This window comes from Rissa tridactyla, chromosome 4, assembly GCF_028500815.1.
Source record: "Rissa tridactyla isolate bRisTri1 chromosome 4, bRisTri1.patW.cur.20221130, whole genome shotgun sequence".
Taxonomy (NCBI): Eukaryota; Metazoa; Chordata; class Aves; order Charadriiformes; family Laridae; genus Rissa; species Rissa tridactyla.
In genome coordinates this window covers 76,396,433-76,419,822 of record NC_071469.1, presented here as the reverse complement: position 1 = coordinate 76,419,822, position 23,390 = coordinate 76,396,433, and the positions used below count along the sequence as shown (strand labels likewise).

The window sequence follows — 23,390 nt, the reverse complement described above, 5'->3', positions numbered from 1 at the left end:
GCAAATTGATGTTATCAATACATTTGGGTCCAGGAGGAGATTGGACAGGTTTTTCTCTTTGAGGAGATATATCTCTCTGGATGTTACGCGGGGAGGGGGGGGGCACACATGGGAGGCACAATGACACTAGGCAAGACCAGTAGCAATGACCAGCAGAAGCAAATGCCAGACAATGGTTCTCTCTGCAGGATGCCTCTACGGAGAGCTGCAAATTTCCATACCTTACTGGCCGCCCTGCCTGAGACGATAAGTGCTTGAGTACTGCACGGTAAAAAAGTCCTGGGAAAAGCAGAACTATTTCTTGTGATAAAGGCTGGCTGCACAGTTTGGGAAGATGAGCCTGTCAGGGATGCTGCTGCGCTCAGGCTGAACCGGTGGGAAGTGTGCCTGTTCCTAATAACTGTTGTGTGTATTTATGTGGCAGTCATTGTGCTTTGCAAGGAGGGAGTCACAGAAATAATTAGTTAAGAGCGTGAGGTTTTTGGCACAGATTCCCTTTCTCAAGTAGCTGTGATGTTCATATATAAGAAAAATTGATTTGGCATCTAGACAGGATTTCAGCACGCTCATGGTTATGGAAATCAGCTATGGGCATGGAGGAAATCTGTATATTGATTCATAAACTGACTTGATGACTTGTTCATGCTTTAATATTTTCATGGGCTTTTACCCAAAATACAAATGTCAGTAGGTACCACTTGACTGTGCTACAGCACCGTCTAAAATGGTGGGAAGAATGCAGGGAAGAAAAGGGATTTCCTATTAGACAGAAGCCTTTGCTGTCTGTGCTAATTAATTTTTTCCTTAAAGAAGAGGTTTTTTGTCATTCCCCTTGCTAATTGTTAAAATGTGCACCTATATAACACCCGGAGAAAAATGTTTTCTTATGAAAGGCCCTCAGTTTCATGGCCACTTTTTCTTTTGCAAGAGCTCAGGAAAACCAGTCCTCCTTCTACTCTCTCAACCATGTGCCAGTACTGCTAGAACTGCCACGATTGTGTGTATGTAACCGTATGGGAAGAGCTTTACTTTGGTATTGTGCAGTAAGGCAAAAGCCAGCATCATGTGCTGACTCTTTTTTTTGGTCGGACTGGTTAGGTGGTGTTTAGTCAGCATCAGCACTGATCCAAGACTGTCGCGTGAAAAACACTTATTCATACACTGACTCTTCATGAACATGTTTCTCTGCAGGTTTAAAATCTTAATCCCTGAATAATACCTCCGCCTGCCTCGTGGTTTTCTTTGGAGACGTTCCAGCGCTGACCAGCCTTGACCCTGTTTGACTTAAGGTATGTGGGCTCGAAATGGAGGCAGTATGGCTGCTGGCCATTATTAAAATGAACGGAAACTATGTCATGTATAATTTCATCTAAGATCCAGTGTGATAACAATATGCGACCAAATACTGATCTCATTTGCAACAGTGTGCTTCCGTTGTGACTTCAGAAGAAATCAATGGGCGTAATGTAAGATGAGTCACAACGCATACACGGTGCCATAGCAGAGCAGGATTTTCTCCATAAATAATGTCTCTTTTGGCAAGACACAGGAAAAAAAGGCTGAAAATCTATACTGTATTGAACTGCACAGTTCAGGAAAGAGGCCTTGTACATAGCAGTACATTTTTGAATGTGTAGGTTGTTCCTTGCGGACTAAATTGTCCCTTAAGACAGTTGGTTACTCATTTTCACCACATTTTTGCAAGTCTTTTCCGTGACTGGGGCGTAGAGCTAAAAGATCTCTGGGGCCTTGTTTGAAGCTACTGTGTTTGGACACCACCTTACATACTGAAAGCACTCATGGAGAAACCAGGAAGATGTCTCATGATGTCTCAAGGTGGACTGCTAGAAACGTGGACAAATTGTCACATCCTCAGGCAGAGACACGAAGGACATTTTGTCATTTGGTGGTTGGCTTCTTGCTGCTTATTAAATAGTCTGCCAAACTGGTGGCTAACGAGTGATTTAAATGTAGTTTGAAGGCAGCTTTTGCTTCTTTCAACTGCTATTTTAAGAAAGATGCCTTAAAATTAATTGACTGACAAACTGTGTAATTGATGCTGTCTACGCAGCATGCACCAGCCAAAACTGATGGCTAGCGAGAGCACTGGCATCTTGGTAGATGCTGCGCTAAACCCTTCAGAGAACCTCTGCTTGCCCTCTCTTTATGCTCTTGGGTAGGAGAGGGCATGTTTAGTTTTCTGCTTACTCTATTCCCTTTTGTACTTGTTCATTTGCTAGGTGCATAAAGGAGAGGAGGTCACTTGTGCACATGGGATAAAGAGGTATTATGAATTCTAAAGTGTTTGCTTTATTGGGAAAAGCACAGCGAGCAGGAGAGCGCAGGAATATAATGTGTGAATTTTTAATGAATGCTGTGCCAAGTGTTTGTGCATTTTTTTTTTCTACCTGTAGCAGCTTTATTCATTTGGGAGAGTACTGCGTACAAGATATTCTTTAGTAGTATGCTGGCTGCTGTTTAGTTTTAATAAATTAAATCCTTTATATCAATGTAATATTCTTTAGACAAGCACTTCCAAGACAGATTAGAAATGAACTTAAGGGGATTAAAAGCTTCTCTTGCTAAAAACAATGTTTCAGATGGAAAATCCACTTATTTATGTCACTTTCAGTGGACTACATTTGTCTTTAATATGTTGCTACTGCTAAAGAAAGCAGTGCTTTGCCCATGACTGCAGCCTTTCTGCTCTGCTTTACATACACAGTGATGTTTATTTTCTTCAGTACAGTAAGTGGTTTTGGGAAAGACTGATGGCTTTCCATAAAACTGCGAGCAACCATTTTCTTTCTTAGTTAGAGAAAACAAAGGATTTAATGGATCTGGCATTTTAAATAGCCTCGGTCTCTCTGTAAAGTAGCAAACTCTGCGAACGGAAGGTATGAGCAGAGAGAAAAATCCACTTTGATTTTCCCCTCGCTGCATTGTAGCAGGCTGAAACCATCAATTGGAAGGTTCTCGTTATCTGTGAAATCCTGGACATCTTGGGAGCAGCCTGCTTTAGCTGGTGTCAGCTCAGGTCTGTGCAGCAGACCGAGGGGGAGGCACTAACTCGCGAGCTGCTTCCTCTAACTCCTACCAGGTTATCTGTTTCTATATTAAACGCTTGTCCTAGTACATGGTTCAATGGTATTTCAATCCCAGTGGTGGGGCCTCTGGTACTAACCCAAAATCTCATGAGCACACCGTACAGAGATCTGATTTGGTATACCAGTACTCTGCAGGTATAAAAATTGTGGTTGGGCAGTCTATATGTGAGATCAGACACTGTCTGTCCATGCTCCATCAGTAGACACCCAGCTAGCATAAACAAAGTGCTTTGGTCAACCCATCAAAGCCACAGCCGTACGCCTCTCCAGACCCTCATCACGTTTGTCCTGCTGGATATCTGGTCACGCACAGATGGCCATGAACATTTACAGGCTGCCTTTCAGTCCTAGGCTCTGGTAGGAGCTTCTCATTAATCACCAACCAAGTCACACGATACCCATCTGGAAATGGCTGGCTTGCCCCCTGATGCTCTCACACTGTGAAATTTCAACAGGGCAGCATCCGCCCCTGTGGAATAAATGAGGAGGATCTCATGGGAGATGAACAACGAAGAGGTTGAATATTCTGAGTATTCAGACAATTTTAAGACCATAATCAGCCCCATAAGAGACAATCCGTGTCTGGCAATCTGGACTTTCAGTTCATCTCCCGCACTACAAAAATGCACAGTTTTGGCGATTACTCCCCACAGCTGTTGAATGCAGTGAGGTCAGAGAAGGTGCCTTCTCTGGCAGAAGGTACTAGGACATGGTTCATCACCCAAAAGGATGAAAGAAGGAAGACCTCCTCTTGAGGCTCCTCGCAAAACATCCAGGAAGGGAAGGCGACTGGGGAGCCTTTGAGGACAATTTGTTTTTACCTTTTCTTAAGTGAGTTAAAAGTCTTTGGTCCACAGAAGAAATGCTCAGAGTAAAAGGAAAAATAGAATAAATTTGAGAAATTAGTATTTTAATTGGAATGAAGCCTTTCAGCCTATTTATTGTTGCTTTTTGCACATGAGACCATGAAACTACAGTGCTTGCTCTTTACATGGCAGCACCAAGAGCCGAGCTATACCTTGCGGATCTGTTATTATTCAATTGCAGTGCAGACAACTTGGGCAGAGGGAGACATTCAATCCCACAACACATAAAGTTTGTCTTGGTAACTGTGGCCCTGACACAGTGCTGGATTTTGTTGTTTTAGGCACCCCCCCAAACAGTTCCAGAATAATTTCTGTTCCATGATGTTTCATTATACAGTAAAGTATTATTTATTTAAATGGTTTCTGAAGTAATTTATTTCCCAGTACCTGCTTAAAACAAGATTATTTCCCTTGATGCTTTCGGGCGATTGATACTCTAGGATCCACTGTCCAGTTTCGATCAGTCTTCAAACACTGTTAGTGTCCCCTTTCCATGCCCAGAAGCTGAGGCTCAGATTGAATCGTGGTGCATCTGATCAAGCAAGGGATACATTTTCAAAGCAATGCTCAAGGATTGAGTTGCACGACTCCGCTGGTATTCAAAAGGGCCCTACAGTGAGGCTTTGTATTAACCTTGTATTCCTGGGATTGTATGAGAATAGGCTGGTAAGCAGAAATTAAACCAACATCTTTATTTTTAATTATTTTAATTATTTTGTTCTGGTTTGTTTTCTGAAGCCAGATTTCACTCCTTTCCCCAAAACCACATTTTTTGCTAGTCATAGCATTTATCAGACATCTAAATCCTCTTATATTGCACACGATAACAAGCGCTGACTGTTTTAGAGTGGAGAGGGTAGATTCATTTTCTGCACAATAATGATGGGCTCTTCTGTCAGTGTAGCCACTATGTGGGCACTGGTCATAACCCCTGGGGATAAAACTTATGTACGTTGCTACACGGCTTATCTCAAAAAGAAAAAAACCTTATCATTCAAGAAAAAAATACATAATTAGGATCAGGGCTGGAATTTCACTGGGAAATGTGGTGTAAAAATGCTTCTCATTTTAAATTAAGCTTTCAATGGCAAGTGCTTGGCTTTCAGCAACTCCTCTGAAACTCTTTTAATTGAAGTTCCATGAAAATCTGGGGAGTTCAGCTCAAGTTCACCTCCCAAACCCATCCTGATTTCATTAAAGATCTGATCTTTCTTTATTTGCCAATAAAATATATATGTGTGTGTGTGTGTGTATAAATCAGCCATATAACTGTTTTGTTGTTTTGTCTTTTTAAAGGAACATTTTCCCTTTTCTTTATGAAGGATTAATTCTGCTCTGTGCATGCAATGAGAGATAGAAGGAAGAATCCATGGGAGATCCTTCCTGCTCCCCCCAGGTTGGGATTTGGAGCGCAGGACACACTTTCTTATTGCTTCCATCATCTGACTTGTGTTCTGCGTCAGTTGTGGCAATCTCGTGATCATCTCTTCGTGGCCTGGTTAAGGACAGCACAGACTCAGGCCAGTTTCCTTAGCACTTGTGTTACTGCAGTGGAAACACCATGATCCACATGAGCTTGCCTTGACCAAGCTTGGGCTATTTCCGTGTTATTTGCGTGTCACTATTTTCTGTTCCTGTCTGTAGGACCCAATAAAGGTCTTGATTATTCGGAAGGAAGGGTCTTGCTCAGGACTTGAATCTGGACAGTGATTATTTTTTTTCTTTCTTTTAACCCTTCAGTTTCATTCCTTTTCCAGCTGCAGTGGCCAGATATGCCTGTAACGGCAACAAAGGGCTGAGGCTTTATAATATACCAAGGCATATTATCTCTTTGCTAAACCAGTCAAATAGTAAGACATGTCTTCAAAAATTATATCGATTTATCAGAGGTTTTCAATTCGGCTAGAAGGTCCTTTCAAAGCAGTGATTTTGGAGACCTTCATTTTGCCCCTTCTGGGCAGAAACCAGCGTTGCCGTTTCCTTCAAAATAAGCTCTGTTGTGTAGATTCCCGCGGGACCAAGAGGAAGGATTCCTGGGAATTGCTGGCATTCCCATTTTTATTTTGTGCGAGACTCCAGATGAAAATGTGCTGAAAACGATGTAAATCCTGAGTTCCCCAAGGCAGAGAATTGTGATACACTCGAGTCCTGTATCAGTCTACTGCGTAGCAGCTTGCCAGTGACTCCTCTCTTAGTTATCATTTGGGTACCCGGTTTTCAGTTTCGTCCCGCTCCTGGAGTAATAATTGCCGCCAGGTTCTTTTACTTTATTCTATTACTTTATTCTGTTACTGTTGCAACCACTACCTGTTCCACAATGCTCCTCGCAAGCCCTGCACGTCGCTATCTGCACTTTTAGTGAATCAGATCTCAGTGTTTCTGATCAGGGTCCAGCTGGAAATACACATCTTTGTTTCATGTATTTAATATACTCAAAATGCACTAAATGACAGTTTATAATATCATTATCAACAGTTAAAGACATTATAACTTCAAGAAATGAAAAGAAAGTGCAGCCATATGTGGAAATGCTTTATTTTGTGCACTTTTAACCCTCACAATAGTTCAGCTGCAAAAATGGGGACAGCAACGAGAGGCAGGGAGAAAATCGTACGTCTGCAAAATCATTTTTCAGCTTTCCCTCCACTGCTGTCATGAAAGAGCACTGCGCTATTTGGATGGTAAATAACAACCGAGGACTAATTTATTTTTCTTCATAAAATTATTTCTTGAATTGGATTCAAATGTGTTCCTTATTACACGGTTTGATAATTCAGTGATGCTTTCCCCCCATAACATACGAGCTGATTTAAACCTTCACTCCGAACAGCCTCGGGCTTATTAAGAACAGTGTGGACTGAGTATGGATTAGGTTTAAAAGTAATAAAAAAGTAGACCTGTTGGTTAGGTGAAAAATTCACTATCAGATTCCTGAGTGCAGCTTTCTTTTCATGTGCAAACTGCATTAAATGAGGCATTTAATTCAACAAATCCATAGTTCTGATCCACCAGAAATAGAGACTGGGTTAGTTCAATTTGTAACAAACGATCTCCATATGATCAAAGTCCTGAGAGCTGATTCCAACATACTGCTTAAATTAGTCTAACACCGAAGTGTTTGGCTCTGGGACAATATTTGGAATGTCTTACCAGAAGAAAAATTCCTCCGCACACATGGTTCCAATATCTGGGAATGCCAACCTTGCTTTTTAATGGGCTGACAGGGAGCCTCCGTGCTAACTTTCTGACTCCAAAAAGTTCTTGTGCTGTCACCCGCAAACCAGCTTGGATAATTTTTCCTTGGCTTCCTTATTAAAGCCTGAATGAAGGGATTGTGTGGCTTTCTTAATGTCACTTGGTCTGCTTGCCATAAATTCAAGCACTCATGATGAAAGCTCCACTTATATTTCGCTGGGAAATGGAATCAAGGAGAATGCACCCTCGTTCACAATAAATAACTAAAGTTGAGTTATTAAGTGTATTTCATATACCGGTGCCTTATTACATCAGCAGTTTAGATAATGGCTTCTTAAAAATACTCCTCTACTGAAATCTACGAAGAGGGGGTCGCACATAGGCGTCCCTATGCATGAAAACCGAAACAGCCGGCTAGAGCAATAACTTAGGACTGTATTAACAAATATCAAATATTTACATTTTTACATGCTGCTGTCTGTTTAGATTAAGCAACCATAGCAATAACAGCAGTCGGCAGCGAGGGCCGTATTTGCTCGAGCCCTGCCAGGGAATTCTCAGCTGGGATTGTTTGTTTGCTTTGTGCAATGAAGACTGGAGCTGTTTACATTGTAGCTCCAGTTTTAGAGAGTGCTAATTACGCTCTGCTGCTGAACCCCTCCATTTCTCTGAACCGCCTGTCCTGCAAAAATACTTTACCTCAGCCTTGGGGAGAGCAATCTGACTCGCGGCAGGCAACAAAGGGTGCCCCAGCGCTTTTCTTTTTTTAATGTGGTAAGCGGCGCTAAATGGAAGTTCATGCCTTTAAGTCCGCTTGCCTTTTTTTTTTTTTTTTTTTTTGAAGGGATGGACAAGATTTTCAGTCATTGGCTGAATCGCCTCTTGCAATTTTACTGCTTTTTATGGAACTTCTTAATGTAAAATTGGCTCATATGGTTCAGCTAGAAGCGTGCATAGTATGTATCTATCTGTCTATTTACATACATTAAACACGCGTATCTTTCTTTACATTTTCTCTCTATTATTGTATGTGCAGTGGGATGTAATAAATTGACACTTACCCAGGAACAGACGGAGCTGACAGTGAGTAAACGCCCTGATTAGCATGTTATTGTCATAACTTTGCAGTTCCTTCCTGATTAGTTAAAATATTATGTTGTATGGCTGTGAGATTATTTTTGAATCTGTGCTCAGCATTGCTCGATACTTTATAACGGCCAGAACGGGAGAAGGAGGCAGGATGAAAGATGAAAGGCTGGCACTCAGAAATTCAGCAAACCCACTGTTTTCATGGTAACTATTCTGAACAGGTGGCTAAGTAAGCCAATTAAACAGACTTTAAGAACAAATTATGATAGTAATCCATTGTCTGGGATCATTGAAATGCACTGTGTGGAATCTGTTCCCCAGAGCCGCCTGAATAATGAAAATCTATTTTTGTATAATTTTATTGTTTTCCTATCTTCATTAAATATTCAAAGGATCTCACTCTCTTTTTTTTTTTTTTCCTTAGGAGCGGATGGAGGGGAAAGGAGAGAGAGCTTTTTCCAGAATTTTTGAAAAAGGGTGCAATCTGATTAAAACCAAAATTATTAACATGTAAGAACATATTTTCCTTCAAACAAAACAAGAGTTTGCTAACAAAATTTTATAACTATTTTAGAAAAAGATTTTTTTTTTATTGTAAGTTGAAAACCTTCAATAACTTCATAGACATGAATGAACAAAAGCTACAAGTCATTCCGACAGAAACATTTTGATCAAAAAAAGTGCCCTGCAAAGGCCAGTAAAGAAAGTGTGAAACATGAGAGGAACCAATTATAGGCCTAGTGGCTTCAGCGGAGGGCTCCAGAGATGTGGGGGCTTCTCTCCAGTTTGGGGGAAAGACTACCCAAGGATGGGGACAACGCTGCAAACTGTCTGCTTGAGCTGATTCAGGCCTCGCAATATCAAATCTTCCGTGTCGTTGGCATAGCTTGAAAGTTAACACAGGTCCTGACAACTTTTCAGCTGTAACTAGTAGTCTCCAACACAGACCATCTCCTCTGCATGGTCTTGCTCGGTGATACACCGGTGTTGATTAAAAAACACACCAAAGACTGACAAACATCACTCTATAAATATATTACGGGGAGGGAAATAGTAAATTTCTGCTTTTTGTTTCTTTTTCTTTTTAGATCCGGGACGGAAAAAGAGTTCTCCGGAATGATTTCAGGCCATTGTACAGCAACAGCTCCGAGTTGCCACGTAGGGCTGCATTTGAACCGCTGACCTAGGAACAAAATAAATTATGTGTAGGCTGAGGTATGGAGATGGTGAGTGACAGAAGAATAGCTCTCAGAAATGGTTTTCAAGAGATTCTGTATTCATTTAAGTAATGTAACTGTTTAGCCAATTTATTCATTTGACAAGTTCCTTTTTAACCATCCTAATTCACCATTTAGCCTAAGATGGCCTTCATTAGTTTATTAGATATTCATCGAAAGAGATTTTAGCATAAATACAGTTCCAGAGAGGATTACCGCCCAGGGAATCTGTTCTTTTAACCTACTTATTCGGCTATCGAGTATTTGTTGAAATGGGCTCCTATTTACTTAGTCTCTTAATGAAGTCTACAAAAGCTTTTCTGCAAAGGGAATATTGTTTTGTCAAAATTAGCTTACTTAAATAGTTTTCAAAGTGGTCTGAGAACAAAGATTTCAAAGCTGCAGCTCCAGCCTAATATTTACTTTTTACACTGTACAGTAGTTTAGACTTGCCAGAAAAAGTGCACTTGCTTTTTTGTTTTGTTTTGTTTAAATTTCTCTGCTTCTAGTTGTGAGATATATATGTCATTTCTAGGGGTATGGAACTAATTGAGGAATATGTCCTGCCCTTGTTGAGGTGAACAGGGCAGATAAATAAAAACTCCATTGGACATAAATCTCCTTCACTAACATCAAAGAAACAGGATCCTGCTAAGTGTATTTGTATAATGCAGTAATTTATGCAAAAAGCAGCTTTTGTCAGCAATGCAACAAAGCAGCTTTGATAAATGTCCCCTAATTTATTGTCATGTATCTCAAATCAAAGTAAAACATTTACAGCCTGCACACTGAAGGAACCCAGGCCCAGGGTACTTAAAGGGTTTCTCTCCCTTTCCATCTCCCCCCTCCCTTTTTTTTTTTAAAGTACAAAAAGCTAAGTTGGGCAAAAGGTTAAAAAGGATCTGTTTTGAATGCTAAGTACTTTATACAAATTATGGGAAAAAAATAATAATGAAGCTGCTTAAAGAATGACAGAAAAGCCTGTACAAATTCAGATTAAAAAATCCGCTTAGCTTTTCTCTTATGGGTGGTGTTTGACGAATCATAATGTGGACGCTAATTGTCTTTTACAGGGACCATTCCAGTTTCTCAGGTTTTGGAGGAATAAAATGTTGACTGTAAGACGATGGCTGTTTGGAGTCAGTGCTTCCCTTCCCGCTTCGCCTGTGGATTCTTCGGAGCAGCTGTCTTTCATATGCATGGCACATTTTGGAAGTCAGATCAAGTGTGAGTCGTTGGGGGGAACTTTTATTACTGACTTTAGGCAGGAAAATCACACCCCATAAGAAGAGAAGGCCAACAGTGCCATGAGCTCCATCCCCACCGCAGGGCTGATGGTACTTCTGTGGTGCAGAAACGTGTTGGCTTTTCTCCTTACTTCTTGGGATAATTACTAGACCTACTGGTTTGACATAGTCAAGCAGACTGCTTGGCCTTGTGTCATCTTGCATTGCACAAAAATTGTACAAAGGACCATTTTATGATTCAAGGGTATCATGAAGGGATATGGCTGACAAGGCGCAGTCTGAAATGGGCCCGACATGATGTTTGTTAGTGGTGTTAGCAGTTAAGTCCTTGCGTGGGCGAGCGTGTGGGAGCTGCCGTGTCCGTAGCCATGCCCCCTGTCAGGAGGTCCCTGCAGGAGCCCTTCTCCAGCCAGATGTTCTACCTCCAGCTGAGCACTGCAGGGCCCTCTCTGCTGAGATCAGAAGAGAAAAATCAGCTACAAAGGGGCTCCTCACACCCTCAGGGCTGCTGCTGAGGTTGCAGGAGCTATACACCAGGGAAGGCCTGAAATCAGCTGGTTGGAGAGAGACCATCTAATGCCTATCAATCAGATGATAAATTAAAACTACATGGGCTTTTCAGTCACCCACAGCATCTTTCAGTTAAAAAGACCGAAAGTGATATGGCTCCTCCTCAAGCCCCTTTGATATTTAGGGGGAGCGATAAATTAAGTTCTGTTTCAGCAGAGATCTAGCACGGCTCCACATGTCAGTTTGCTTCAGAAGTAGACAGCATTTCTATGTTTTTTACTTAGAAAGCTCTGTTTATAATAAAACAAACATACAGCTTCAGGAGTATAATATCCTTTGAGTGGAGTTGTTTCAAAGTGTTTTACAACCCATCTGGTAGACTGACTCTAACCATTAGGCATGTTCTTGGAGAAAATGCCTTATTCACACAGATAGTAGTATGGTTCTGGTATTGCAAACCAGAAGAACGAAACTTTGCAAAGCCAGGCCTGCTGCACCATAAAACAGAGACACGGAGTTCACTGTGAAAGTGAAAAGGAGCAGTTGTTAAAAAAAAAAAAAAAAGAAAGGGTTTTATTTTCTTTGTATGAAAGTTCTGCCTGTTGGGAATGAGTCTGCCTCTCCCAGCACCAGCTCGCCTCTTGAAGGAGCGCAAGTCGTCTGTACTATGGAGCAATTCACTGTAATTTCTTCTGCATGTCTGTCTTTGTTGCTGTTGTCATTAAGGCACATATTAAGATTATAAGTTAATATATAATAATTTAAGTTAATATCATAATTACTAAGTTTACAATTAAAATTTGGTAAAAGTAGCTACAGTCTGAGATGTAGCTGAGAGAGCAGAAATGAGAGCTGTTCATGTTAAAAGCATCAAAAATATGCTTAACAAAGCTAATTGTAAATATTATGAATGTACCGTTTGAATCACAGGAAAGCCCAGAGGCCTTTGTCAGGTGTAAGGCTCAAGGAATAGTCTCCAGGAACAGGCAGTTTAAAAAAAAAAGACCAACACCCGCCCCCCCCCTTGCCCCGGCCCCGAGAAATGCACAGCTAACTCCATGCAAGGCTATGTCCTCATCACAGGGTCAAGCAGAATGTGGTACAACAGCGCCAGGACTGAAACAACAGCCCAAGTGGGGATATGATGTCTATGTATATGTGTATGTGTACACGTGTACATGTATGTATGCAGAGTAAATCATGTGTGTATACATACCTTTATGCATATACAGAGACACACACCCTATATATATGTGTGCTATATATATACACACACATATACGTATCTATGTATCTATAAGTATACATAGATATAAATATACATACACATACACACATACAGTGTGTGTAGCTATGCAGCACACCTGCTAAGACTCAATTATAAAATACAAGCTTTCTGAGCATCTGGGTGCCCGCCTTGTGGGAGATGCCTTGGTAGGAGGGGAGCCGTGTGCGCAGTGGGTCTGGCGAGGCGGGGAGCAAAGACCAGTGAGTGCTGGGGAGGGTGCCATGGCTGCACTGGAGGAACTCACAAACAGAGGACAAAAACCATTGCAGTTTGTCCCGCGAGGAATGGTGATGAGCAGAGTAAGAATTCTCAAAGGACAGTATCACCAGTGGTACCGGCGCTGTGCCATGTTGGGTAGTGGGGACCACTAGGTCCATTTAGCCTGACCTCTTGGGAAAGTGATGCCCAGCCTGTGCTCACTGCATCTTTAAAAACTTCCATTGAACCATCTTGACAATTTGCCCTCCTAACCGCAGCATACCGTGGCTTCCCACCCTCAGTGTGGAGCGTTGCCTGTTGCTGGACACTGAAACCCCAGCGCTGAGATGCTGGCCTGCGTGCAGGCTGTGGTGGCCGAGCTGCAAGTCAGCGGCCATCGCTGTGCCCTGCATGCGGGAAAGGGGCACACCTTGACCAAACAAAACCCTTCAAATGCTTCACGTGACATATCGCATTTTAGATACTGCTAATTGATCTAACGCATGACAAATGATGTAAACCAATGCTTGACAAAGGTATATAAACAACAAAAGGTTTAGAGGGATATTATCTAACCGGTGATATTCTGTGGGCAGAAGGAGACTAAGCACAAGGAGCAAACCATTACATGAGATCTTCGTTTGATTTTATAGACAGAAACAAAAAGGAGAACAACGTGCCTGGAGATCATGAAAAAAAGGTGAAATAGAGTCATGGTCAGCAGAGCTCTTGAGCAGGTATGTCACGTTAAAAATACAGTCTCCTACAGCTTTTCATGAATGACTGCTCAGGTGTGGGTGTGCTGCCCTGATGTGGAGTTGAGTGGTGGCCTACACTTGGAGTTTGGCATCAAAGGGTACTTACACCTTCTTGTCTATATATTCTGCCTCTTGCTTTCCATATATACTTTTTTTTTCTTGCTTGTTACAGCAATAAACTGTTTCCGTTTCTGAGCAGAGCCCCCGATGGCTGCACTTCTTTGTCACCCCACCAAAGCCCCCAGCCACTGCCGCGTCCTGCCCGCAGGGCTGGAGGCATGTGCGTGTGTGCTCGTTTGGGCTTCATCTTCATGAGGGGGTGATGCTGGTGTGCCAAAAAAAGTTTGGATTTTGCATGGCAAAAGGGGTCAAACACTGTGATCTTGGTAAAGAAGTCTTCCTTTAGCACATTTCTTTAACTTTTTGAGTAAGTGAAATCATGAAACCTTCCCCTGTTCTGTGTTTCCTTTTCACACCGATAAAAGCTTTCCAGACCCAGTTAGCAACCACTCACTTTCACTTTCTTCTTAGTACCACAAAAAAAATGGGAATTGCAGTTTTGCTAACATTTCAGGAAGGTGCCTGTGTTTTTCACAGTTAAATTAGCAGCAAATCTTGAAATATAAATCTATACGTTAACCAGATAAGCTGCAGGCTATGTGTTACAGAAGGAAAAACCTACCCACGGTGTGCTCTTCGGCCGTGGTGCCGCCCGTAGGGACGCCTGGGTGAGAGGAGGGGCAGCAAGCTGCCTGCACCCTGCCTGCACCCTGCCTGCGCCTCCAGCCCCGGCCAGGGCCATTTAAAATAATGTTAGTACTTTGTATTGACTGGAGGTTGCGATGAAATTTTATCCCAATACTTTTAAAGCAGAGACAGCTGTGAGTAGCTGTTAAATAGACACAAACAAGAGCTCAGTCCAAAATATGCATGTTCAACATAGTGCTTTATATATAAGTTGTGCTACGAGACCACAAAAATGAAGAAACCAAAACATATTAATTATTTGAAATAGAAACACTCTCTTTTTAAAGGCAGGCACCCTTTTTAGATGTCTTATTTAAGCGTTGCATTGATTTTTTAAATCTCTGAAGCCCCTTTATCTCAGTGCACTTATTTTATGAGAGTTACATTTTAACACATGGTTTTGGTTTATTATGTAATGCTTCAATAAGTAAATGCAAATTACCAATAATGATCTTTTTAATTTGAAACATAACTTGACCAAAATCAAACATTTCAAGCAAATAAACGGGAAGGGATTTTTTTCTAAAGTTTGTCTTATTTCACAAATTAGTTTCAGTGTCTGACACACACATACACATTTCAAAAAAGTTCACATTTAATGTGAGTAGGACAAATAAAAAAACCCCAACAAAATCAACACCCCCTCACCCCCCAATTTTGGAATGTGTCATTAAAACCACATGGATTTTAAATTCTTGTTCTTATACAGAAAATTGCATTAGCAGATTTTGACCTCGAGACTAAGCCAAGCTACATGTGTTAAAGGCCCAGCATCTCCGCTCTGATCCGTAGGACCGTTCCTGCATACTGACTAAATAAATGCAGCCTACTGATGTAATAGCATCCTGCATATGTCTCATATTAATGGCATTTTCCTAATAGTAATAGCATTAAAAGCCTGCCTACTTTGCTATTGAGTTACCCTATTTAGGATAATTTGCCCAGAAAGACTATCCTTGAGCAAGTGAACAAGCATATCATTTTATAACACTTAACTTAAAATATCGAAATCAAAGCAAGCTGACAGTTTGATTCCAGAACTTGTATTTTTCCATTAAAAAAAAAATAATCTGTTGTGTTTCTTGAATAATTTATTATCTGGATTTTTGTTGTATTTTCCACGTGGAATTGATGAAGAAAAAATACTTTTTTTTCTACAGAAAGTTTGGAAGAGCGAAAATTCACACATGGAAAACAAATGAGCATCGGGAAACACTCCTCGTAGCTAATGGCTACTTGGTATGTCGCCAGAATTCATACAGATCCTTAAAATCAAGTAAATTATGCCCGCAGTGATAGCTCCCTTTCGCTGGAGTCCCACAACAACCACCAAATGGCGGAGCGGCGCTGAACTGCCAAATTTCATTTTTCACCTGCCGATTCCTTTCAATTAAGTAGATTCGTTTGCTGCAGAAGGGCCTATGCATATTTTATAGTCGGGCAGGTAGGATTGAGCTACCATCAGGGCTGCAGCCTGCGAGCCCTCCGTCCATCCCGGCCTGCCCTCCATCCCTGCCATCCATCCCTGATGGCAGGGTTTGTCCTACTCTTTGCTGAGTCAAAAAATAAAAGACACGACAGAGGTGAAAGCAATATCAGACGCGTGCATCTACTTTAAACAGCCCACTAAAGGAAAAAGGAGGGAATATGAGCTTTCAAAAGAATATAAAAAAAGCAGCGTTTATTCTCCTGTTCTGTTCTTGTGATAAGAGATCACACGCTTTAGCTGCCTTATTGAACTCGCAGGTTAAGAAACCTGCCACTCATCACGCAACAGATTAAATAACTGGCAAATTACGTGCTAGAAAAATTAGGATGGATTACACAAATATCTGTTAAGGCTATGATAAATATTTATAAACAATCTTCCTTGCAGAACATGTCTCTGTCATTCATTTCGCTGCAATGAAAAACCTGGAACAATGGAACTAATGACTACATTGTTCCAAAGTTAAGTAGTATATCTAATAAGGAAAATAATCAAATGAGCCAAATTCTTTATGAACACAACAGTGAAGCAATTAAAATAAATGTGATTTTCCAGATCAAAACTTCTGGCTGTTAATTGCTATATGGCACCTATCCTAGTCATATGAGTTTCCCTTGCAGCTGTTTTTATTTCATGATACATTTTGAAATCCCAGGAGCCTGGTCCTGGGATCTGCCATACAGACAGTTAGCCTGAAAACCAGGATACTTATCAAGTGTTTACAATCTGGGTAGATGAACTCTCAAGGCAGGCCTTTGAGAACAAGCTCTTTCTTGCCATTTGCATTTTGTTTGCAATGTGTTTCCAATGAAGATAATTTATTGATGCGGGCGTTGTAGGCTGGAGCGCGCGGGTTCGCTGCCGTAGGAGGGGAGCGCAGGCAGACGAGGCGCGGGGAGCAGGGGGTGTCCCCTCACTTGGGGTTGGGGTCACTGCTGCGTGCGCCGCGCCAACAGGCAGCGTGGTACCGGGGCTGGGGTGCAAATAATGCAAATACAATTCAGCTTTTCTCTTACCTTCCACCGCCTCTGATGCTCTGCATCTGACAGCTTCTCTTGGGTGTTATTTTTCTTGCAATTTCTGCCATTTATGGGTGTCCGAGTTCAGGACCAGCGAGCTTATTTAACCCGCAACACCCCCCCGCCTTGAGCTACAAGTGCCCACTGGAAACCTGGCATATTCCAGCCAGTTTATGCAAAGCTGTATTTTAGTATCTGTGGGTTGTTAATGAGATTAAAGAACTCAGTTACAGGGAACAACAAATGTAGTTTGTCCGACATTAAGCAGATATTGGCATCCTTAGGTGCAACTCAGGAGTCAGTGATCTCAGCTATCGAACAAGCTAAAGCCACGAGCAATATGATATTGATTAGACAATGGGTATTGTATTTACCCACATAGTTTTATTGGGTGAGGCTCAATGCGATGTATTTTTATTTGGGAAACTTAAGGAAGATAATTAAAAATGCTGTAAGGAGAGCCTAGCAGCCTTCCTGCTTTTCTTTTTAAAGGCTACAGATGTCTTGTCTTCTTTCTTTAAAACTGTGTGTGCTCCCTCCCCACCTTCCAAAAGATCAAGGGTAATAATAATAACAATAATAATACGGTATCCTGGAAATTTTCTACATGCCTCAAGAGAACTTTAATTTTTTCCAGAAACTGTTTTCGGACAACAGCCGCCTCTTCTGCTTTTCCTTTTACCCTGCCTGGATTGCCAGCGCTGCTGTGGCGAAGGTAACATTTTGTCTTTGAGCGTGGGGCCTTTTCTGTAGAAAACACACCTCTTGCTAACCGAAACCATGCAGAGTTCAGCTATCCTTCACAGGCCGTTTTTTTTCCTCCGTTCTGTGCCCCCCATCCCGTCCCTGCTTCCCCCTTGCCATTGCCAGGTGGTACCGATGCCAGCATTCATTTTTGCAGATAATACGAGATGGTTAAAACTCGAGCTTTAACTCAAGTTAGCTTCGGTTAAAAGTGTGGTGCTAGGAAGTGCCGGCTTGCAGGCCTGCCTGCGTTGCTGGCGTGGGTCAGAGTGACCACTGTGTGAATTTTAGTCCATGCCTCTCGCCGAAGGTTTGTCCCCAGCACGCCCAGGCTGGCTGTGCGGTACCCAGTGCTTCCCCACCCCGGGCATGCGGTTATGTCCCAGGTAGCCTTAAAAACCAACTAAAACACCCTTATGGTGAAGGCCAATATGGTGCTGCAGTTATTCTTTGCACCTTTCTGACTGCTGAATCCCGACTGGAGGAGCTCAGCCTGCTGCCCAAGCCAGGACTCTCCGGGAGAAGGGCAGGCAGGGATGTAGCGATCAAAATCTGGCTGGGCAATGTCCGGCTGCATGCTGAGGTGAGAATGGATGCGAACCAAGGGGGGAAACCGCTCAGGGTTTGATGAAGAGGTGAACAAAAAAGCCATATCTAGGGTTGGACAACATCCCTGGAGAAGGAAAGCTACGGCACAGAGGCAGAAGCACAAAATAAAGGCAGGGACTTTTCCCACTGGAGCCACTGTTGGAAGGCGTGAGGCTGGTGATGCCATGGGCCAGGAGCATGCACGGGTGAGGTACAGCCAGACAGCGCGGGTGTAACCAGCCCTTCCAGCCCTTCCCAGCCAGTTACTGTTTGCTGAAAGGCACCGGCATCTTCTGCAGTCACAGCCGTGCATCCGCTGGTCAGGGAAGGGGAAGCCTCACTGAGGGGGAGAGAAATGTAAAGATTTTCCAAGATAATTTTAAGATGGTTTTATATTGAACAGTGTTCATAAACCAGTAACTCCCAAATTTATCCAGAGCTGTAACTTAGGTAACACCTTCGTACTTTGCACTCCCATAATATACACATACTTTTAAGTCCCTGTACTGCAAATTGTGAGACAGTGTCCAGACAGCAAATGACACCTCCCTTCTGCTCAGCCCCTGCCGGGTGAAGGTGGCCCATGTGGTGAGGGGGGGGCAGCCCCAGCCCCGCCAGGGACACTGGGAAGCTGTGCAGACTGTGTGAACCCAGCCCGGTGTGTGGGATGAAGAGGATGTCTTCTAGATTCCTCACATCCACAAACATCTCAACCGATCGGTCCGAAGCACCCCTGGAGAATATGTCCTGTTTTGCTTTCTCCCATCAATTGCATTCCCTTTCTCTGAGGGCTTGTTCTTTGTCTTTTTTTTTTTTTTTTATAATCCCACAGCACTGTCATGTTTGCCAGCCCCAACATCACGTTCCTCTCTTTCATCAGACGACTGAGTCATAGCATCTTTCAATTTGGACTCGCTTTTTTTTTCTTTTTTTTTTTCTGTGGGACTTTGGCCCAAACACCACAACACACACGGCATCCGCCCAGACTCGACACACAGCGAGGCATCCGCCCAGCATGGGGGGTGAAATGGGACTCATATTTTCACCATCTTCTTTGCCCCTGGGAATTTTGCCATACTGAGACTATTGTATCTGCGTTTAGGTGTGATAGCTTAGCGTTTCCCCATGGGTGACTGCTGCTCTCTGACTCTCCAGGCTTCTAGCCATGGGGCTTTTAATTCTTTTTCTCCAGCCCGGTCCATCCCTGATGTACCGCTGGTGCTGCCAGCTCCGGTTCCCATTTGTAAGGCAGCTTCTGACAGCTCCCACCGCTCCTGCCACTCTCGAACCTGATGCTTTCCAGCTCCAGGCTCTGGGAGGAGAGGTGCGAGGCAGGACACGTGGAGTGCCTGGAGGAGTGGGTGAGAGGCTCCTGGACCTGCGCTTGGAGCAGCTTCTCCATCTGCACCACGTCACGGGAATACAAAATGGCACCGAGTCGTACTTTTCCTTTATTAGATGTGGGCAAACTTGGCTGGAGCACAAGTGCAAAAGCTCGTCTTTCTTCAGCTGCTTGTAATTCATGCTTGAGCAAGAGCATTATTTGGGGCTTAAGTCAGACTCTTCTAAGTAGGTCACAATTCTTCTTCTAGACACAAATGCCTGCCTTCGACTTCTCAGAAACATGGATTCTCAGTCTCTCCTGATTTGTGTAACACCTCAGGTGCCCTCTTATCAGCTTTATCAGCTCATCAGATGAATCCACAAAACAAACAGTTACTAAGTTGCTGCCTGCATAGGGTTCAGACTTGGAAAAGTTCCTCTGCCTTGGGTGGCAGCCATTTCTCTGTCGGATTTCCACGGCTGATTTTTTCCCATTTTAGTGATGCTCCACTGTTAGCCCTGTAGCCAGGTAAAAGGATGTATCCTGCATCTCCTGTGGTCATTGCATCAATGAGAGGACAAAAGGCTGCAGAGATGGCCAGGAAACTCCGGTCCATATGGGGCTTGTTGTCTGAAACAGATGCCGTGCAGTCCACGCTATAAAACGGAATTCATTTTACAGAGATCGATTCCCCAAATCATCACAGCATGTGTTAGACATTACTCATTTTGCATAGCACTATAAGGGGTTCGGACACACCCAGGCATACGATGAGGGAGATAAAAGAACACAATGAGATAGAAAATAGAGTGGAAGAGACTACAACACAATACGATACAACACACAACAAGGATGGTGTAGAGCTCATCACTGAACTGGCAGGATATGGCTGTTTGATATTTCTGCAGGATAGTTCTGATAGTCTACACCAGCTCACCAGCCTGATGTTGAAAATGATAGCGGTTTGCTTGTTTCAAGCCAAAACAAAGAAACAGAGAGAGAAAGAGAGAAAAAGAGAAAGAGAGAGAGAGAGAGAGAGAGAAGTTCTAGCAGATTCAATGGAGGTATGAGTCTGACCTTTAAAAATACTGGTGGGAAGTAGGAACCAACCAACCACCCTACCTCTCACCAGAGGTGGAGACTTGGACGTTAATACAGTTTTAGTGAAGTCGTCTGGCCAGGGGAGACTGTCCGTAGGGGTGGATAGTGCTCATTAGAAGACAGATGTTGGGACATTTATCCGCATCACACTCCCAGATGGTTTTTATTCCTCGATTGCCACTTTGGAGTGCAGTGGTAAAATGCTGGAGCTGGAGCGTGGCTTTTTTCTGTGGTCATCTTTGTATCACTGAAACGAGTTGAAGTGTTATTTTACAATGGCATACAGGATGCCCGCAGGCTTTTATGGTTTTTTTTTTTGTGTCTGTGAAGTTATTTTTTACTTCCTCTTCTAAAAAGAAACAAAACGTTAAATGTCTAATTGAATAGCCTGTTGGAAAAGCCGCATAGGAAGGCTGAGCACATGAACTTCTGTGAAGCAAATGCCTTTGTTTCCAAACAGTCTAGTGATAGCAAATATTTATTGACATTTTCCTTCCACAGGGGCGTTAACTATTATAATTTGCTCATACGTACATCATGAGGACTTTCAGATTTCGAACAGAACATCTGTTGGTCAAAGATGAAAAAAACCCCATATCTATTTTTCCAGGGTTATGAATCTAACAGCATCACAAATTATCGCTAGGAAAACATTTCAAAAGCCTGAACTTGCACTTCTGGAAAAAGGAACACAGATAGAGGAAACAGATAAATATGCGTTGTGTTAGTAGGCTTTGTTTTCTGAAATGATATATTGTTCCGGAGAAGCGGTTAACAAACAAATTATTGTCTGTGTCCAATACGGCCAGATCTTTGGTTCCACCGAACAGATGTTGAGGTGAAGCAGATTAAAGCTTAATTCACAATAGGGCTGTACCACAGGAAAGGTGCCCTAAGTTTATCTATTGTTAAATAATATAATTTATCGTCTTAGAGGGCTACAGAGCAATTTCTGTTCCTTTTCTACTTTTTGAACAAAGATTTATAACATAGATACTCCCCAATTTTAGATATTTGCTGCAGGTTATATTTGAAAGAATTTCCCAAAAGACTGATAACCCTTTTTTTTTTTTCCCTTAACCACAGTCAAACCAGTGAACTAATATGATGCCTGCTTCAAATAAATGTATTTGCTGCCTCTGTGCATGATAAGTTTTCATTTAGTCTATGATCAGCTGACAGTATGCAAGTTTGCAGATACCAGTAATTGAATACAGATAACCTTGGTTGTTGACCTATGCAGAGCCATGACTGTCTAGTTTCCATTGTTTCTGTTTTTGCTAGTTGACACAAAACTGATGTGGGCTGAATTTATATATTAGCCATCCATTATAGTGGGAATTGCTTATCATTATGGATGGATATTGCAAGAAGTTTCTATTTATTTAACCTAATAAGATGGCAAAAATGAAGCTGATTGGGCCAATTCAGGATCGGATTTAACCCTTAGCAACCTGGTTAGTTTCTGCACGGATAGCAGGGCAGGAAAAGGACGGCTGCCTTAGTTCTATTTTTTACAAATTGATTTTCTTTTTGGTTGGAGGGATTATTTTTTCTAGCAAAGAATGCCATGAAATATTGAGGAACTGTTTGAAGTTGAGGGTGGCAAAGGAGCCAAGCAGTGCTGGGTATCCAAAGCCGCTTGGCTTCTGATTGCAATAGGCAGCTAATTCTCTTAGACTCCATTGCGAGCCCAGTCTGAAAAGACTATGAAGTGGAGTTTGCCAAGAGATGGAGAGGACAGTGGCAGCATAGTCCCTGTGAGAACTGCCTGCTATACACAGCTTGGCCTTCAAATTGCATACCAGAAGCGCTCTTCTGCTGGTTGGGGCTGTCCCCAGCCTCATGCATGTTACAGGCAGGACGAGACTCCTTTGGCTGTTTGCGGTGATTGTGACTAACTTGGTTTTAATTTCACCCTGGCTGTGATTAGTTGTGCGAGTTCCCAGTTACCCATGAGCCTATATAGGTCTCGAATGAAAATCTGTGTTTACAACGACAATGTGCCTATTGTAAATCGCTTACGCAGCAGGTACGCTACTGCAGCCTAGGAAAGACTGACTGCGGAAGGGCAGACGCAAATCAAGAGAGCCATCTTTTCTCTTCTAAACTATTAAAGTGATGGTCAAACTCTAGCCCCACTGATGCTGATGGCAAAACTTCAAGGCAACTAATTGCCTGGTGTCAGTGGCACTATGGGCAGCTTTTTTCCCACCAGCGAGGAAGAGAAGAAATCCTGCATGAAGTCCCTATGGAGGGGCCGCTGGACTTTTCAGAAGAAGTGTCCATTAATTGTGGGCATATGACCGGGCTATTGAGCCACCTGAAGAGCCTTTATGTCCCAGCTATTCAAGCCTTGCTCATATTGTGCACCAAGACTCATACAAGGTTTGCTCAAGACTATGAAAGCAAAACGTCTAGCTGGAATCCTGATCACCTTGTGTACTACAGCAAAGCACACAGAAACACGATACTGCAGCTCATATTGAAATCTCTGCTTTTAGCCCTTGTCATAGCAGCAAGGGCAAGTGCCATGAAGTCCCTCTATGGCTGAGTCCTCTTTTTGTTAAACTGTGGTTGTCAATCAAGGTAGCTAAATTGATCTGGTTTTTCAAAATGGCTTTCACCCCCTCCTGTAAATGGTTTTCTTGGCAAATACAGTTTTAAAAATCTAGGGAACCATAAAAAGGAAACTTTTAAGCACCCCTTTCTATTGGCCACCTTTCTGAACCCCGTCACCTAGCTCACGGATCTCAGTTTGGCTGCAAAGATGGACACTGGGAAGCTGTGGGAATGCAGCACCCAGTTAAGGTGTTGCATTCCTCTTCTGCATGCATTTAAGGATAAAAGGTGCCTAGAGGTACCAAATATTTTAGTGAATAGACCTTTTACTTCTAGAAAGC

The 23,390-nt window shown here is 42.6% G+C and overlaps 1 long non-coding RNA gene across 8 annotated transcripts in view; it reads left to right on the top strand.

Moving 5' to 3' along the window:
* Window positions 1–23,390, top strand: part of LOC128909256 (uncharacterized) — an 86,734-nt gene that overhangs the window by 623 nt on the left and 62,721 nt on the right. For 6 of the 8 annotated variants that reach the window (XR_008466306.1, XR_008466305.1, XR_008466308.1 and 3 more), the window contains exons 2-9: window positions 189–374; window positions 1,192–1,289; window positions 8,682–8,767; window positions 9,346–9,483; window positions 10,548–10,701; window positions 13,371–13,454; window positions 15,383–15,461; window positions 17,368–17,445. This is a non-coding gene — a long non-coding RNA (uncharacterized LOC128909256). The remainder of the gene's footprint in view (window positions 1–188; window positions 375–1,191; window positions 1,290–8,681; window positions 8,768–9,345; window positions 9,484–10,547; window positions 10,702–13,370; window positions 13,455–15,382; window positions 15,462–17,367; window positions 17,446–23,390) is intronic. The other 2 variants (XR_008466307.1, XR_008466309.1) reach the window with 2 other exon arrangements.